The sequence below is a fragment of the Callorhinus ursinus genome, unplaced genomic scaffold, assembly GCF_003265705.2.
Source record: "Callorhinus ursinus isolate GAN/ISIS: 27379988/994484 unplaced genomic scaffold, GSC_fseal_2.0 scaffold24, whole genome shotgun sequence".
NCBI classification, from domain to species: Eukaryota; Metazoa; Chordata; class Mammalia; order Carnivora; family Otariidae; genus Callorhinus; species Callorhinus ursinus.
Window position 1 is genome coordinate 24,429,203 of NW_027397086.1, and position 19,814 is coordinate 24,449,016.

The 19,814-nt window shown below is 36.8% G+C and overlaps 1 pseudogene; it reads left to right on the forward strand.

The window, feature by feature from the left end:
* The first annotated feature begins 12,919 nt into the window (after positions 1–12,919).
* On the forward strand, positions 12,920–13,991 carry LOC112836361 (WD repeat domain phosphoinositide-interacting protein 3 pseudogene; annotated as a pseudogene).
* Positions 13,992–19,814: the final 5,823 nt, after the last annotated feature.

The window sequence follows — 19,814 nt, forward strand, 5'->3', positions numbered from 1 at the left end:
CACTTGTACTTAATATTTTACTGTTTATTTTCTTTATAATGTATGTCCTGATCAGAAGCCACATAGTTCTGATCTGGTACCATGGTTGCAATAGCTATGGATGATGAAAGATACTGTGTTTGGATTGCCCAATGGGTGCTCCATAATTTTGTGTGTCCTTTGTGAACCAAATATAAAGTCAGACAATTCAAAGTCTAAGTTTGATAACTGGCTTAATTTTTATGTAGATTCTGTTTTTGGAGTATGTGGAAGAATTAATGAGGATAGCAGGTGATGGTAGGAGATACTTATCTAAAATCTATTCTCAAATTTGGTTATACATCAGAATCACTTGGAGAAAAAAAATTTAATACAGACTTTTGGGATGGCTGTGTGGCTCAGTTGGTTAAGTGTCCAACTCTTTATCTCAGCTCAGGTCTTCATCTCAGGGTCGTGAGCTCAAGCTCCAGATTGGGCTCCATGCTGGACGTGGAGCATACTTAAAAAAAAATACAGATTCTTGAGTTTTATCCCCAAAGGTTCTGGCTCCATAGACCTAGGCAGATATCCTGAGATATATATTCTTAAAAGCTTCCCAGGAGATTTTGATGCACAGTCAAATTAGGGAAACCGTGATCTAAATAATTCTTGAATTTTAAGAGAATTTGTTACCAAAAACTATAAATTTTTCTACCATAGATTTAGAAGCTCAGGCATTTTTAAAATCACATTTTCTTTTCTTTTTTTTAAATTTTATTTTAAAGATTTTATTTATTTGACAGAGAGAGACACAGCAAGAGAGGGAACACAAGCAAGGGGAGTGGGGAGAGGGAGAAGCAGGCTTCCCGTGGAGCAGGGAGCCCAATGCAGGGCTTGATCCCAGGACCCTGGGATCATGACCTGAGCCGAAGGCAGACGCTTAACGACTGAGCCACCCAGGTGCCCCTAAATTCACATTTTCTTATTTTCAAGTGAGAAAAAGTCTAAATTTCTTGATTTGGAAAGGGAACTTTAGGAATTAAATTTTCAAAATAAAAGGTCTAATTTCATATATTTTGATATTTCTGAAAAATTACTGAAAACTGAAAAATTAACACTAGAGTTTTTTTTACATATTTTCATTTATAGACATCTGTAGGCAGGCTTAATTTAAAAGAAATCTCTAGGTGTAGTAGTATATAATAGAAAGTATGTGCGGTTAATTATAAATACTTCATCGACTAATTAGCATTAATTAACTGTATAATTAAGACTTTGATTGACAAAGGTAATTAAGTTGATTCTCCTTAAATATACATGTTCCAAAAATGTTCATTAACTCTTTTCAACCATAATACATTTCCTAATAGACTATCAGATGTGGATATGGTATTTTTTCTTCTTTTTAGAAACTAACTTAAATAAATGAGTGTAACTTTGTGTCCAGATGATTCCACAGCTGCTTGAGATTGCTGAAAAAACAGTGAGTTCAGGTGCTTAGTTAGCAAGAGAGTATGGGACATTCCCTTTGTTTTTTGTTTTCTTCCTTAATTTTTATTTAAATCCTAGTTATTTAGCACACAGTGCAATATTGGTTTCAGGAGGAGAATTCAGTGATTCATCACTTACATGTAACACCCAGTCTCATCACAACTAGTGCCCTTCTTAATACCCAACACCCATCTAGCCCATCCCCCACCTCCCTCTCTTCATCAAGCCTCACTTTGTTCTCTACTTTTAAGAGTCTCATATGGTTTGTTTCCCTCTTTCTCTTTTTTCCCCTTCCCATATGTTCATCTATTTTGTTTCTTAAATTCCACATATGAGTGAAATCGTATGTTATTTCTCTTTCTTTGGCTTATTTCACTTAGCATAATACACTTTAGCTTCATCCACATCATTGCAAATGGCAAGATTTCATTCTTTTTGATGGCTGAGTAATATATATTACTCAGTGGTAATATATAAGTATATATATATAGTGGTATATATATATATATATACGTATATATATATACCACTTCTTCTTTATCCATTCATCAGTCAATGGACGTTTGGGCTCTTTCCATAGTTTGGCTATTGTTGATAATGCTGCTGTAAACATCAGAGTGCATGTACCCCTTCAAATCTGTATTTTTGTATCCTTTGGGTAAATACCTAGTAGTACATTTGCGGGGTTGTTGGGTAGTTCTATTTTTAACTTTCTGAGGAAACTATACTGTTTTCCACAGGGGTTGCTCCAGTTTGTATTCCCACCCCTAACAGTGCAAGAGGGTTCCCCTTTCTCCACATCTTCACCAATACCCATTGTTTCTTGTGTTGTTAATTTTAGCCATTTTGACAGGTATGAGATGGTATCTCTTCATGGTTTTGATTTGTATTTCACTGATGATGAGTGATGTTGAACATCTTTTCATGTGTCTGTTAGCCATCTAGATATCTTTTTTGGAAAGGGTCTATTCATGTCTTTTGCCCATTTCTTGACTGGATTATTTGTTTTTTGAGTGTTGAGATTGACAAGTTCTTTATAGATTTTGGGATACTAACCCTTTATCAGATATGTCATTTACAAATATCTTCTCCCATTCTGTAGGCTGCCTTCGAGTTTTGTTGATTATTTCCTTCACTGTGCAGCAGCTTTTTATCTTGATGAAGTTCCAGCAGTTCATTTTTGTTTCCCTTGCCTCTGGTGACATGTCTAGTAAGAAGTTGCTCTGGCTGAGGTCAAAGAGGTTGCTGCCTGTGTTCTCCTCTAGGATTTTGATGGCTTCCTGTCTCATTTAACAGAAAATCAGTTTTTAGTTGTTGTTCATTTGTTTATTTTGATTGTGCTTTTGTGAATGGGGAAAAAGTGATGGAAATAAATAACTATAAAAAATTTAATAAGCAAGATTATAAATATAAATTGGTCTCTTGATGTGATTTTTGTTGCATATATGCCTTAGCTAAGGGATTTTCTGACATAACTAACTTAATTTAAATGAGGTTTTTATGAAAAATAAAGTTAATTTGTAGAATTGTAAAACATGAATTGTGACTGGAGTTCCTTTACTTCTCTGTGGCAGAAATATATATTTACTATGGAAAATAAAAAGGAAATTACAACCATTGGTGGATTCAGTCAAACTGAATGAAAACTATAAAAAAATGGTAAAGCTACTAATCTGAAATTTCCATTCATTTACTTATTCAGTCCAGAAGTATTTATTGAGTGCCCACTCTCCCAAGTAACTGTCCTAAACAGAAATATCTGGTGTTAGTGAATAAAATAGAACAAAATCCCTGCCTGACTAGGGACTTATATTTTCTGCTTCTACATTTTATTAGAAAAATCTCTGTGATATCACAAAGGGTAACTGAGAATTACTTATTGCTGCTTATCTGAATATAATGTCAAAGCAGAAATGCACCTGAAATATGGTGCAAACTGCAAATTACAGTACCTGTGTTTCACCCTCACCTTCTTTTTGTTGTGATTCATGGAGACACCAGCAACACTTGGAAGTATACTGGACTTATGGAAATTGTTCTGTGTCTTGAGAATGCAGAGTGTATGCTGCACCATTGATGTAATTTATGAAACCATCTCATCTGAACTGCCTGTATGAGAAATTTTGATATCTCATTTGGCTATATATCTGATATTCAGAAAGTCTCAAAAGTATATTTTAAGTGATGAATTTGACAGTATTAAACTAAGATAAACTGTAATAAGGGTCTTTGAGAAATTAGAGTTAAGTTAGCAGTTTAATAAGAAATTTAATTTTCTGAAAGGCAACCTCATAATGAGTCTGATCTAAGCCCTTGGCTCTCTCTAAAAACAATGATTCAAATTCAGTCTCTTTTGTCTAATGTTGTTTTGCCTGTGACTGGTTCTTTTACATCTGAAAATCCCTTATTTGTGTCATTGAATCTCAGAAAAAGAACATTATGACTCATTAATGAAGCAGGGCCCTCAAAGGAATGGACAGTCTTGATTGGGAAGGGCAGCAGTGAAACATGGTCCAGAATATTCCTGTACTGATAGTAGGGTATTCTAATATTGGTATTGAAAAAAAAAAAAAGAAAGAAAGAAAAGGAAAAGGAAAATCCACAGTAAAAGTGCCTCTGAAACAAAGAATGAATAATGACTGTGCATTTTGGCTAAAATGAAAAGGCAGGATTTTTGACAAGCCCTTTTTATCCTCATTTTTTCTTCCTTTTCCTTTTCTCTTTTACCTTCTCCTCTACTTCCTCCTGTTCATTCTTCATCTTTGTCGTCTTCTTTCTTCTTTGAATTAAAGGAAGAAGAAAATTTTCTATAACTTATTCTTTGGGTCACTTTGAAATGCTCCTAAATGGGAAACTTGGCTCTCATTTTTCTTTACAAATAGCTTATGCTGTTGTGTCTAGGCTCTACATCCTACGGCCAGTGAGAGCCAAGTAAGGATATCTACATTACGATCAGGGCCATGAAGTACAAGAATATCAGACTCTTCTCACGCTTTAGTCATATGTGGAGATCTACAGACAATGGCGGTCTGATCAAGTGAGCCTGATGGGGCTAGAGGTGCGGATTCTGACTTAAAGTGGTTGTTGATTTATGGTTTAAAGTACTCTCACTGTGGCTATGTCAAGTATCAACATGATATAACTGAATTCAGAGTTAGGAAAAGAGCCACTTTGCATTCATGTTTTATGAAGGAATTTTTTTCTAAAGCCCCAAGTGAACTACTTGGTGATTGATATAGGACAATTTAAGTTTAAATGTAAAGAACATGTGTCACTATAGGGAAAGCAAAAGGAAATTCTAATATGAAAACTACTTAGGGAATTTTTTTGCAAGAGTTTTAACTGAAATTGGGGGAGCTATAATCTCCCCACTGAAAGATCAGAGGAACTAGACTCAAATTTCCTGGAATCAAAAAAAAAAATTTCCTGGGAATGTTATTTCTGGTCTCCAAGATTAGACACTAATAGAGCCTTCTATTATCTAGAGTATTCATATGTGGTATCAGCAGTTAACCGCTATGTCATTTATCTCAGAATATTTTGCCTTTCTCTTTCTTCAAGTGTAGAACTTATCTAGCTTTGGATGCCATCTGATTTATTGAGAAATAAATAGGGAAGACTCCAGGTGATACATCAATACCCAGATATTCAGAGTCCGGATCCATCTGGAAATACTTCAATGCTTATGTTAATAAAAGTTTCCTAAGATTCTCCAAGGTCAATGGCTATCTATTTTCTCTACATTATACAGGACTTAATGGGGCTGCAGCTTCTAAAGTAGGACAGAGGGGTGGGAAAAATCCTCATATTAGTACTTTCACAAAAATTTGGTCAAATTCATCTGTTATCACAAGTTAAATTTCCTGTTTAAGAAGTTGTATTGATTTATTCATAAGCTTTGTTTTATATGAATCTCCATCCATGAGAGATATATCTTCATGAGGACTGAGGTTAAGTTTTTTCACTTGAATTTATGCTGCCCCTTATCACTGTTTCACCTAGGTGTAACTAATTATATAATAGGGCAATAGAAAATAGAATGAAGATCCTCCTGACTATCCAAATAAGTCATGATACCAAATGCCTATTTTAAGTAATTTGAAGCAGATTCATGATCTGAACAAACAGATTAGTTCTATGATGATTTTAGTGTCAGGAATCGTTCAGTTCATTGATGTTTCTAAAATCTACTTAGTGACCTGAAATATATGTATGTTAAAATATCACAAAAAATATAAGAATAAAAATTATATGTAGTCTATGATTCCAGTCCTATGCATAAACTATAGAAAATATGCTGTAATGTTAATGTATAGTAGTACTATGGATAATTCATATTTTTTATTAAGTTGTGTATAATAGTATATTACATAAAATTTTAAAAATTAAAAACTCACTTGGTTCATAATAAAAAGTCATCCAAAGCAAATCACAATCTTTTAAAATTTTGGCTTTATCTCTGTTTGAGAATATATGAATTTCTTTTTATCCTCATCAACTTTTAAGTCCTAGATCAAGAATTTCAAGCCTGCCTTTAAATTTCTCATAAAGAAGATTTACAGAGTTTTAGAAGTGAACAAATATTACTCCCCATGATTTCTATTCATCCCCCAAATCGAAACCTTCCAAACCCTTTGTGTTCCTGAGTCAGAGATTCTGAAGACTTAATTTTCAGGAAAAGTAGGGCAAAAGTTGATGATCAAAGGACATTTTTAGAAACCAAATGAGGTCAGAGATCACTGAGCATATCCATACCATCTGGGAGGCCAGAGCCAATAAAAACTGTTAAATCTTGAAAACACAATTTATTAGGGGCTTTGAAAGTCCTCTGAGGGTCGCTTATAGCTTTATGCATTTCAGCTTTGATTTTGTTCCAGGTTAAATGAAGTTATTGTGTTTTTAATTATAAAATATGTGCACATATTTTATAGGACACAAACTATGGGAAAAGAGAAAGTTGAATAAAATCAACAATCTACCCCATGAACGCAAAAATGACTTAACATTTTGTTGGATTTCCTTTCAGTATTTTTCCATGAGTATTTTTTCTCACAGATAAAATCAAAGTATCACATTATGTATAACTTAAGTTTCTACTATGCTTCTTAACAACTTAACAGAAGAGTTTCTCCACATTAGTTATAGAAATACTAAGTAAGTTTAGATTGTTGGGCCAGAAATGGAAAATTACACAATGGAGTAGAAACCCCACCCCAACTGGGAGTTGAGAGCCATAGGTTTCAGTCCCCACAGTGTCTGTTTGGGGGTACAAGTGTGGGTGCCACTCTCTTTGGATGTCAAGGCGGATGGAATGGGTGGACAAGGATGAGAAGAGGGGTCGTAAAATACAGATCTGACTCTAGCCCCAGGTATTCTGATTCAGTGCCCTGAAGTAGACCCAAGGATCTGTACTTTTAATGAGGACCCTGGGTGGTCATGGTGTAAGAGATTCTGGGAGCACTCACTGAAAAGCCATGCAGATCAGTCTTAGTTTTCAGAAATTGTTATGGAGGAGTTGGAAAAGTCCACAGACACTAGAGGAGGTACAGGAGAGATACCGAAGTTGTCAACAACTTCTTCTCTTCAATTCAAAAAACCCAGAATAAGTGGCACCGCAGGCATAGCATAGCTGGCAAAAGGGCAAGAGCCACACCCTTCAAGGCCCTCAGTCTTTCCCCACCTCCCCCCAATTTGTGTCAAGTGTTCTTTCATAGCCCCCTTGCTTGTCCTGTCTCTTCCCTTCCTGGCCGCTTCCCCTCGCCTTTCAAGCCGCAAGTTTAGTTAATAGCAGAGTTCATACTGGAAGCTAGGTCCCTCGACCCCTTTCCTAAGATCTTCCTACTGGACCATCCTTCAAATCCAGATTTTTTGGGTTCCCAAACAGTAGCTCTTTCAAGCCCTTTCCCAGTTCTCCAGTCTTTTCTGTGTTGTGGTTTTTTTTTTTTTTTTAAGATTTTATTGATTTGACAGAGAGAGAGAGAAAGCGCATGGCAGGCAGAGGGAGAAGCAGGCTCCCCGCTGTGCAAGGAGCCCGATGTGGGACTCAATCCCAGGGCCCTGGGATCATGACCTGAGCTGAAGGCAGACGCTTAACCGACTGAGCCACCCAGGCATCCCCTTTTCTGTGTTTCTACAGTAACTTCCCCCACCCCTGTGTGCTTGCTTCTTTCATCATGTTTATAATATAGTTAACTCCCTTACCATCCTTCTGTACTGCCCTGATTTATCCTGTGCTTAGCACAGTTGCTGGAACAGAACATACACACAATAATATTTTATGAATTAACAAATAAATATACAATCTCTTCTTAAGGCATTTATGGTTAAAAGGGCCTAATGTATTGCAGTACATCTATGTAGTATGGGTCTTCCCTCCTTGGTTAAGCTCTGTTTTTTTTTTCAGATGCCAATATTTTGAAGTTTCATCTCTTGTTTAGGGAGCATTCATAGTAATTGATCTTTTCTGAAAGAGCAGGAGTAAATCATTTCATGCTATTACACATACAGCTTGAGGTGGGATTTCTTTTTAAATTTATTTCAATACGTTGGCCTGATTTCCATCAGAGTCTTCATTTTAAGTTGTTATTTTATCCTCTGATCAGAATAACTACTCTGTAAAGGAAAAGAATAAAATGTTCAAAGAAGATAGTTATATCACTGACATTGTGTTAAAATGCAAATGCAATGCAAACTGGAAGAAGTCAAACTGCCAAATAATCTGGATCATTTCTGAGTTCAGGAGAAAGATTCAAATTACTCATTTTCTGTATAGTAAACCTCTGTATGCATATTCTTTGTGAGAAAAACAGAAGTGAACTGGAGGATATTCATTCTTCATGCTTGGTTACACAGGAAGAACACCCACTGACATTTTCTAACAGAAATGCTTTCATTTAAAAACATATGTACCATGCATAATTATTTCAGAACAATTTTGTGTTTCAAGGAAACCCCAACCCCACCTTCTTAGCCCCAAGCTGCCTCCATATACCTTTCATAACTCTCAATAGACCTCAAATATTTACCCTGTTTTTTTCCCCCTTGATAGGTTTTGCCTTCGGGATTCCTTTCCCCTTAGACTAACTGAAAAGTTGTATAGAATCACTCTACCCCCCCACCACTCCAGCAACCCTCAGTTTGTTTCCTGAGATTAAGAATTCCTCATATCAGTGAAGTCATATGATACATGTCTTTCTCTGATTGACTTACTTCACTCAGCATAACACCCTCCAGTTCCATCCACATCGTTGCAAATGGCAAGATCTCATTCCTTTTGATGGCTGCATAATTTTCCATTGTGTATATAGACTGTTGAATCACAGATCTGTACCTCTGAAACAAATAATGCAATATATGTTAAGAAAAAAAAAAAGAAGAAGATAGCAGGAGGGGAAGAATGAAGGGGGGGGAATTGGAGGGGGAGACGAACCATGAGAGTCGATGGACTCTGAAGAACAAACTGAGGGTTCTAGAGGGGAGGGGGGGTGGGGGGATGGGTTAGCCTGGTGATGGGTATTAAAGAGGGCACGTTCTGCGTGGAGCACTGGGTGTTACGCACAAACAATGAATCATGGAACACTACATCAAAAACTAATGATGTAATGTATGGTGATTAACATAACAATAAAAAAATTTAAAGAAAAAAAAAAGAATCGCTTTAGCTCCTTACTTTTTTGTATGAGTCAGATATAAGGTTTCATAATTTAAGAATTTCCTTCCTAACCCTCATCTCACTATGTTCCCTGGCCCCCGATTACCTCTGATTTTTATCTTTTACATTCGTCCTTTGCCTTACTTCGCTCCAGCTTCTTTGATTTCCTGGCTGCTCCTTAGCCACTAAGCACACTCCCAATTCAGGGCCACTGGCCTTACCTTTGCCTCTGCCTACGTGCGGTCCTCCTTTCCCTTGGAAGTCAGGATAGCCCACTCCCTCGCTTCCTGGGGGCCTTTGTTCAAATGTCAGCTAATCAAAGAGGCTATGTCCTCTATTTCTTCACTCTGTTCTTTTTTTTTTCATAGCATGCATCACCCACTGACACATTATATATTTGATTGCTTTATGTCTATTACTGTGAATCTGAGAACATAGTAACATGAAAGGAATGACCTTTTTCTGTTTTCTTCACTGCTTCTACCTTAGGACCTAAAATAGTGCCTGGCACATACTAGGTGCTCAAAAATAATTGTTAAATAAAGGAATGATTACAATGGGAAAATAGTGAGGCAGTTTCTGTAAAGGGTAAATGACAAAAGTTCTGAGGTTTTTAAATAGCATTTAAAATATAATTCCTGACCTTTATTCTCTAACTCCTTTGGAGACAGCTATTAGAACCACTGGCATTTATAGACTCAGCTTTCATTTCTGAGAGGAATCTCACCATTACTATCTCCTCTTCACACCTTTGACTTTAAAACAGAGTTCCATTCTCTGCAGGAATGCTGATTTGTGTCAAAAAATGGTGTATAAAAATGGCATCATGAGCACATTGTTTTATAGCCTCATGTTGCATAAGACTAATACAAGAGTACACTTCGCTGTAGCTTTCAATGATGAAGTAGTTTCCTTGGTAAATCCACAATGATTAGACATTTAAGTTGTGTCCAGTTTTTCAGTTTTCTAAACTATACTGAGTTGTCTATTCATGTAGAGAAATCTGTAAATGTATCCACAGATATTACTGTTGGATAACTTCCTAGATGTGGAATTATGTCAAAAAGCCTGACTTTATTTTTAAAGCTTTTGAAGCACACTCCCAAATTCCCTTCCAGAAAGGTGGTAGCAATTTCCCATCAGTGAAAGAAAGTGACTATTTGTGGTGTCTGCATTAGTTAGGGTTCGCCAGAGAAACAGAACCAACAGGATATAAAAGGAGATTTATTATAAGGGATTAGCTCCCCAATTACGGAGATTGAAAAGTCCCACAGTCTGCCATCTACCGGCTGGAGACCCTGCAAAGCCAGTGGTATAATTCAGTCTGAATCTAAGGCTTGAGAACCAATGATGTAAATTCCAGGGCAAGAGAAGGGATGAAATATCTCAGCACCAACAATGAGGCAGAAAAAAGGGGCAAATTCTTCCTCTTCTGCCTTCTTGTTCTATGTAGGCCCTCACCAGATTAGATGATGCCCATTGGGGAGGGCAATCTATTTTATTGCATCTACAATTCAAATGCTAATCTCATCCTGAAACACCTTCCCAGTCATACCCAGAAATAATGTTTAATCAAATATCTGGGTATCCCCTGATCCAGTCAAGTTGACATTTAAACTATCATGGGGCGCCTGGCTGGCTCAGTCAGAGGATCATGCAGCTCTTCATCTCGGGGTTGTGAGTTCAAGCCCCATGTTGGGTGTAGAGATTACTTAAATAGTTTTTTATTTATTTTAAACTTAAGTATCACAAATCCATTCCTTGTCAATTTCGCATTCATATCCCTGTCATTAAACTATACTTAATTTCCAAATAAAAACAATAATGAGGTTATAATTTCACTTAACATGATATAACTATCCTGCCTACAACTGAGTACCCACTAACTCTTTCCCCAGGAGAGGACACAAAGTCAGGGGCACCTGGGTGGCTCAGTTGTTAAGCATCTGCCTTTGGCTCAGGTCATGATCCCAGGGTCCTGGGATCGAGCCCCGCATCGAACTCCCTGCTCAGCCAGGAGTCTGCTTTTCCCTCTCCCACTCCCCCTGCTTGTGTTCCCTCTCTCACTGTGTCTCTGTCTCTCAAAAAAATAAATAAAATCTTTAAAAAAAAAAAGAAGACACAAAGTCCTTGGGTGATGTTTACTCTTCTTGATACCATGTAACTTCAAATACTATAATGTAAAGTTAGCAATACTTAAATACGATGATATAAAGTCAATACATCTATCTTATGTTACATGTTAAGGGAATGATAGGAAAACAAATGTATTTGATACACACACAAAAACTGTGTTTTTCCTAACAGAACAAGGAGGAATACTCATGACTCTTACAGTCCTCTTTTCTGTAACTGGTCACATGGCTATAGCTGATGTGTAGCTACCTTCTTTCACTACCATTCTGTATTCCCTGGTATGACCAGTTCAGCTGGCCATGGTCTTCTTACTGGTGTGGTGAGACTGAACGTTTGTATCAACCATACTCACACCCAAATTTGTATTGGAACCCAATCCCCAGGGTGATGGTAATTGGAGGTGAGCCTTTAGGAGGTGATTTGGTCATGAGGGTAGACCCCTCATGAATGAGATAGTTCCCATACAAAAGAGACCCCAGAGAGCTCCCTTGTCCCTTCTGACCTGTGAAGACACAATAAGAAGGCCATGTAAAAATCAAGTCCTCAGGTTAGTGGGCCCTCACATGTCACTGAATCTACCAGCAACCTGATCTTGGACTTCTAGCTCTAGAGTTCTGATAAGTAAGTGTTTGTGGTTGAAGCCGCCCAGTTTATGGAATTTCGTTATAGCAGCCTGAAAAGACTAGGATGGTGTCCATGAAAACTATTCTGATTTCTTAAAATCTTTGTTCAGTGTGAGAGGTGAAAACTTGTTTATTTGCATTTGTTTCACTCCTACTGTGGTTGAAATTTTTATGTCTCTTGACCATTTATGTATCTTCTTTGTGATATATTCTTTTTTTTTCTTATTGAATTGTAGGAAATGTTATATACATTATGACTATTAAATCTTTGTTATATCTATGCAAAAATTTTCTCCCTTTTTTGACCATTTAGGTACCTTTTTTGCGATAGTCTCATTCCTCTGTTGTTGTTTTTTTTATATATTTCTTTATTGGATTTCAGGAAACTTCTACGTGTATTATGACTACTATAAAAATTTTTCTCTTTTTCTTTTTCATTAAATTGATTCTGGGTATTTTTTCCCCAATCAAATCTGTCACCTTTCTTTATTGTTTCTGAATTTTGTGACATGTTTGCTTAGAAAGTTCTTTCCAAAAAATTTTTTTGTGGTCTTTTAAAGAAATATCAAGTTCTTTCAACAGTCTAGACATTATTTTGGTCCAATGATTAGTCTGACGTTGTTATTTAATCTTTCTCTATAGGTGTAGATCTTTCATCTATAGACATCTCTCAAGTGGCACCTTTATTATATTCTAAATTATTTATATTTACATAGGTCTTTTTCCTGACTTTCTAGTCTTTCCATTGTCTCTTTCTCTCTAAGCTCATATTGTATTACACCAATTACTACTACTTTATACAAAGCCTTCTTTTTTTTTAATTGTGCAGAGCCATATCCCACTGTTTCCTCTTTTCAGTATTTTCCTCACTAGTCTCAAACAATTGTTCTTTCAGGTGAACTCTATGATCATTCTAATAATATGCCAAAAGTCTCATTGGACCAAATCATCCTTCAAAAAAATGTAACATGTCAATAACATTTTGTTATCTGATATACAAAGTAAAAGCAATAGTAATAAAAAGCATAAGCCCTGTCCCACTCATTGCATTGCCAAGTGGATGGACTGGGTGTCCAGAGGGCTCCCTGGTGTGCATGCATTTCTGGCACCACGGCGGCCTGACCCCACCCCCAGGTCTCCCCAAGCAGCATTTCGCTGCAACTCTTTAGATTTAGTTGTTGGTAGAAAAAAATCCAAAATACTCTTCCAATAAAATGATAACTTGAATAATCTAAAAAAGATTTATTAAAATAAAATTTGTGGGGCACCTGGGTGGCTTAGTCTTGATTTTGGCTCAGGTCATGATCTCAGGATCATGCTCCCCCCACACATGTGTGCTCTCTCTTTCTCTAAAAATAAATAAATCTTTTTAAAAATAAATGAAAATTTTCTACAGAAGTCAAAGAGGTCACACTGAAAATCGAATCATGGTCATCTTGGACCCTATAATTAAGGTGTTTACATGTACACACATGTACACACAATCCCTATCAGTTGCATGTCTTTGAAACCTGCTGTAACCTGCCTAACTCTTTGTGGCTTGTATCATGATAGTAGCAATTCTTTCTTGGTCTGTTGACATGCAACTAGGCATGTGCAGCTTGTGGACTTGGCCAGCACCAAGAAGCTGCCTGTGGACATTCTCGCACAGAAGGGCACCCTGAACTGCATTGCTGTCAACCTGTAGGGAGCACAAACTGCAATCTGAAAAAGGGACTCTTAGAAAAATATTTGCTATTTCATCAGGGCATTGAATCCAGGAACCATGAGGAGGATCACAAGCAGCAAACATTTATTTCATTTACTTCAGTCAGGATGCTTCCCTCATCTGTGTATTTAGTGACCATGGCACGGTGCACATTTTTGCTGCCAAAGATCTAAAGAAGGAATAAACAGTCTAAATTTGGTGTCAGCAATTTTCTTCCAAGCTACTTCAGTTCTAAATAGAGTTTTCCCAAATTTCAGGTTCCCTCAGGTTCTCCATGCATTTGTGCTTTTGGGACAGACTCAAACGTTGTCATTTCATTTTGCACAGAAGGTAGCTCCTATATGCATTCCTATTCAACTTCAAGGAGGAGTGCATCCAGGATACCTATGTGCCATTTCTAGGAATGAGCAATGGCAAGCTGTGATTCTTCACAAGTGTGTGCCCTCAATACCCACGCTGACCACCCCACTGAAGTGCTGAGTGTGCCAAGACTCACCCAATAAGCCCAGGAGCTTTGTGGTATCACTGACAGGAATAGCTAGTCTTCTCATGCGGCAGGACTAGGTCTTATAAATAAGGAGAGTCAGTTTTATTCAGGGTTAAAACTAAATTTCTCTGTTATGTGTTAGGAACAAAGTAATGCATAGACTTTTAAAAAATTAGTCATTTAATTTAGAACCTACAAAAGAAAATATTCAACATCTCTTTCAACAAAGTGATATTCGAGAATGTCCTCTGGTAATTTCTGTCAGTGTTGGGCATAATGCCTTATATAATACTTCAGTCTGTCATTTCTACTTCCATTTCTTGCCATCTTTTTCTGTCTTCAACATTTTTAAGATTAGCTACAAACCAGTACTTTGGGAATGAAAGGCACATTACATTTTTTAAAATCATTGAGTAACTACCATAAGTTATGGGCTCTATCGTAAAGTGCTGTTTGAGGTATATTTAATTTTCCTAAATTCCTGATAGATTTAATTTTGTGTTTTTGAATTCAACATTTAAAATCAGCATAGCATCAAATCCTCAGTTTTGCAAAAATATGACAAAAAGACTAAAGAAGCTAAAGCATGAGCAGAATATAATTATGAACTTTGTGGTCTTGATCTTAACCCCGGTGTCCTTAACAGGTTCCCACAAGCAACATGAACTAGAGTCCAGACTCAATAGCCTAACCAGCTTGCAAAGTAAAAAGAAAGCCCAGATTCTTCCAATGGGGCATTTCTGAGCATCCCCAAATATCTATGATACAAAGAAAATCTCTTCCTCCCTTAATTCAAAAGAGGAAGATGAAGAAGACCAATACTCCGGTAGAAAAGTGGTAATAAGACACAGAGAAACAAATCACAGAAAATAGTTGTGCAATAAGCACCATGAAAACATCCCCACTTCACATTTAATAAGGAAAAGTAATTATTAATTATGTATCATGTTTTGTCTGTCAATATAAACTTCTGGTACAACTGCATATTAGTAACACCTGCCCAAAGGGCAACTGGACAATAACTGGCAAAAGCTTTAAAAATATTACTTACACTTGAACCTAACAATTTTAGTTCCAGGAGTCTACTCTTAGAAAGTCACCAGAGATGTGGAGATGTGAAGACTGATTCATGTACAAGGATGAACATTGCAGAGTTCTTAAAATATAGAAAATTAGAAACAATTAAATGCCTAATTGTAAGTTAATCATTGCATAATTTATGGAATAGCCTTCTGGTACAATATTATATAGCTATTAAAATATTATTTTCAAATAACATTGAATATTATAGGAAAATGCTCATTGCATAATTTAAATGAATAGAAATAGGTGATAAATATATAATTATATACATGTGTGCACGGAAAGGAGTATGAAATATTTACAATAGTTATTTCTGATTCTTGGCTTTATGAATAATTTTTATTTTCTCCTTTATACTTTGTCAGGGTTTTAATGTAAACCTATAATCATTTTTAACAGAAAAGCACTAAATTTTATCTCAATACCTAACAACTTTAGGGAAAAATAATCTGTGAAACACAACACATTTGACTTCCAAAATATATTGCATTCTCATAAAGTTTTTGTTTTATTTCTAATTCTAAACTTGTGCTTTAAAGTTACCTTTGTGAAATAAAATTCTCAGTTTAGGAAGTGACATTTTAGTTCTTGTTATTCATTTGGGAAATTTTATCAGACTAATCCTCAGCTCAAATTAGTAGAGATTGATGGGCACATATGTTGAGTAATGGACACTGATTTTTCACAGGAATGGAAACATTTGTAGAGATTGATAGAGCAATTCTTTTCAGACAATATACACTTTGCTTTTCCAGACATTCACACTAAAATAAGAAAAAAAAAACAGTTTTCTTAGCTTGATCTTTCTACTTTTCTATTTGTTTTGGGTTAAAAAGCAAGCATATCTTCTGAACTTGCATGTCAGTAAAATAATGCTCTGGATGAAGCCAACATAAACAAAATATAAACAGAAAATCCATTAATAAAATGTTCCTCGATTATATGCACAACCCCAAGGAAAGCATTTAACTACATTATACCTTGGATTTTGCATTTAAAAACTAAGATAATATTTGTGTTATCACTGTGGTTTTAAATTTTGCATCTCGTAAAAGCTTCACTTCCTCTTTATGTCCAGGAGGCTTTGCAATAGTCCTGCCCTCTTTCACCCATATAACACCACAAAGATTTTTCTAAACCACCAATTTGATTATGTTTCTCTTCTTAGGAGTCTTCAAAGGCCCTTCCTTCAGGATAGTTATAAAGAGGTAAGCACTGATTTGAAGGATTTTTAACCCACTTCCTCTGCCTAAACGTCTGTCCTTCCTTACTATTCTGCCCCTATTACTCCTCAGTCTGTGTCTTGGCTGTTAAGATTTTGCAAACAGGCTGGGCTATTTCCAAACTATATGTCTTTGTTGGCTGTTCCTTCTGCATCAAATGCATTTCCCCAGCTTCTTTGCCTAGCAAGAAAAACTTCATCCTGTAAAGATGCATCACAGATGTAATTGTCTTGGTGAAATTTTGCCTGCTTGCCCCAGGGTAAATTTGTCCTTCCTTCCTCTTCACTCCCATCCCATCCTTAAGTCTGCTTTATACCATTTACTGTGCTATTATATATGTATATGTAGTTGTTCATTTATGGCTGTGCTTTCCAGTAGACTGTGGGCTCTGTGAGGATGGGGATGGTGTGAGTTTCCCATGACTCCAGAAAGTCAAGCCTGATGCTAGAACCAAAGGGTGAGGCAGGCTGTAGTAGGAACCCAAACTTCAATGGATGATTTACCAAGGTGACTATGGGTGCCCCTTTCAGTTCTAAGCATATGGGAGTCCCCTGCCCAGCTTGCCATTCTGCCTGGGAAATGGAGAGGAGAAAGTTGTTCCTGGGGGCTGGGGCAGGGGTGAAGTCCCTGGTAGCAGTGCATCTTTTCCAACTCTAATCAGCAACTTTAATAAATACATTCCTTTCTCACTGTTTCTTGAGATCCCAGGGCTCTGATAAATGAAAAGTAGCTCTCCTTACCATAAAACATTTGAGGAAACTGCTGAGCTAATAATAACTAGTGTTATTAAACATTTACTCTATGCCAGGCATTCTTCGAAGGGCTTTCCATATATTAATGCACTTTATCCTCATGGTAACTCCATGAGATAGGTATCGTTAGTGTAGATGAGAAAAATGCAAACATAGTTCATAGAATTTGTTTGAATATACATTGCAAGTAAGTGGCAGACCCGAGATTCCAACCCAGGCAATAGGAATCCAGGTTTTTACAGCCATGATCAAGGGTACCTTGTCTTCAGAACTATTGCTGCCTTCTCTAATTGTTAACCTCTGAACAGTTATGGAGCTCAAGGTCAACACTAACTGAACATAACTGTTTTTTAAAGTTGTTTTCCTTCAAAATCCTGTTTACACACTGCAACCATTTTACCTTACAACCACAAACCTGATCATGTTGCTTCCCACCAAAACAGGCCTCCAATATCGCCCCACTGCTTTGGAGATAACATCCCAACACCTGAGCATAAAATGAAAAGCCTTGCATGAGATGAGCTCACTATTCTAGTGTCCAATCTGGGCTTGGTTAAAGCTAGAAACAAAGGAGGTAATTAGGCCATAAGGAAACCCTGAGTGCAGTTGCAGGATCTAAGGCTCACTGGAACATCTGTGCCCTAAATGCCCCAGAACTTCTCCAAATACATTCTCCCATGCATCACACGTGTTGTTCCCTGCATGACCTTTCTCCCTCTTCCTGAGAAATTCTTATCTATCCTAAAGTGTTGAGCTAGGCCAGACTACAAAAGAATCTACTTGGAGCCTTTCAGCAGGAACGCTGCTGGCAGCTGGAGTGCTTTGGTCCTAAAGGGGTCCTAAAGTGCTTTGGGTGGTGTATCACTATATCCATTCAGCCTACTGCCCTTTATGGCCTGTAACTGTGCCACAGTTGTTGATTTCTGGGTTTTATTTCCTATTGTGTCATGAAGACTTCTACCATTCTGGCCATTGCCTACCACAAGGGTACAGTTGAAATATCACTGTGTCTGCAAACATTCCTGTATTTGCCTTTCTCCACCTTTCTCCTGTGCAGAATTATTCTTTCTCTTTTCTGTGTTCCCATGTTATTTTGTTCATACCTCTTCTAGTACTTACCCTCGTTGTGTAATGATTCTTATTCACGTCTGTCTTCCCTTACTAGACTATTAGCACCTTAAGGGTAGGGTACCTATTTGTTCCTATTTGTAACCATCTCAGTATCTGGCAGATAGTAGGTGGTCATAAATGTTTAGTGAATGAACTAATAAATGTGGCTTAAGGCAGCAACTCTCCTGCCTCTTCATCAAGTGGTGGAGCAGACGGAACAGGCAACTGTATGAACAAAAGCCATCAAGCATGTCCAACAAAAGTGACTGAGTGTGTATCGGGAGGCAGTAAAATAAACAATTTCTCAAGGGTCACAGCTGTTTCACTCTGCCTTTCAGCCAAGAAATGCCATGATTTACTTTCTGCTCTTGCCAAGGATGAAGAAATGAAGTCATAAACAAAAAGTGAAGAAGTGAGGAATTCCTCAGTTTGGATGGACAGGTCAATCTGCTTGCCCACCTGCGGCCAAGCAAGCAAGCCCGATCAAAGAATGATATATGTTCCCCTTCTGTCCCCCATTTCACAGTCTTTATTCTTTAACAAAAATGAAGGAATCTTCAGTAAGAAATGTAGTTTCAAACTTGATATCACTATCAAAGTTGGTTTTATAGACAGATTATATTGGCTATCCCCAACATTGTAGGGACTGTTTCAAAGTATCTGCCCCCAATATACCCCTTCTTGCTTCAGGCTGCAATATTCTAAGAGTACTCCTGTGTGGTACCTATTTCACAGGGATATTAGGGGGGATTTAACAGATCAGGAATTGGCAAATGTAGAAACTCCTAGGATAGTTCACATGGTATGTGCCTAATAAATGCTTTTACTTTATTTATTTTCCTCTAATAGTTTAAGTTCAATAACAAATCATGTATATGGAAGGTTTGGAGGAACAAGGTCAATATGGCAGTTTATATGTATTTTATTTTGGAAATTTTACATTTATTAAAGTAGCATAGGTACATAGTAAAAGTTCAAACAGTGTAAAGCAATATTAAATGTCTTCCTCTCCCCAAACCTGCTCTTAGTATGGTTATTCTAAACAATATACTGAAATCTGTGTTTTTTCAATGTATCAGCTTTAAATACTATGTATAAACTTGCCTGTGAACTTTTATATGATTTATATTTATATGATTACTGAATTCTCTTGGTTTTATTTTTAGCTCTATATCATGTAGATTATTCCTCAACACCTACCATTTAAATAACTAAGTTATATATTTGCCGAACCTCATACACAATGGTTTACAGCTAAACTGACTCATGGTGGGAGGAGCTGATTTGTAGCATTTGCCTGTTTCTGTGACTAATTTCAAGCTACCAACCTGACTGTACATTCCCTTTTATAATTGCAGTCATATTCGATGTTTTCCCTCTGGTTTGAATTTTTTAAAAAATCAATAAGCTGCATTTATAAAATTATGGTTTTGCAAATGTTATTCAATATAGAACCAAATATTATGATTTCTCATAGAGAAATAAATGTAATCCTGATGGGAAATAAAGTAGATAATCAAACGACAGTTTTCAAATTCCAATTGTGTTTTAGGAATAACTAAATCTATCATTCTGAAGAAGAACATGGTTCT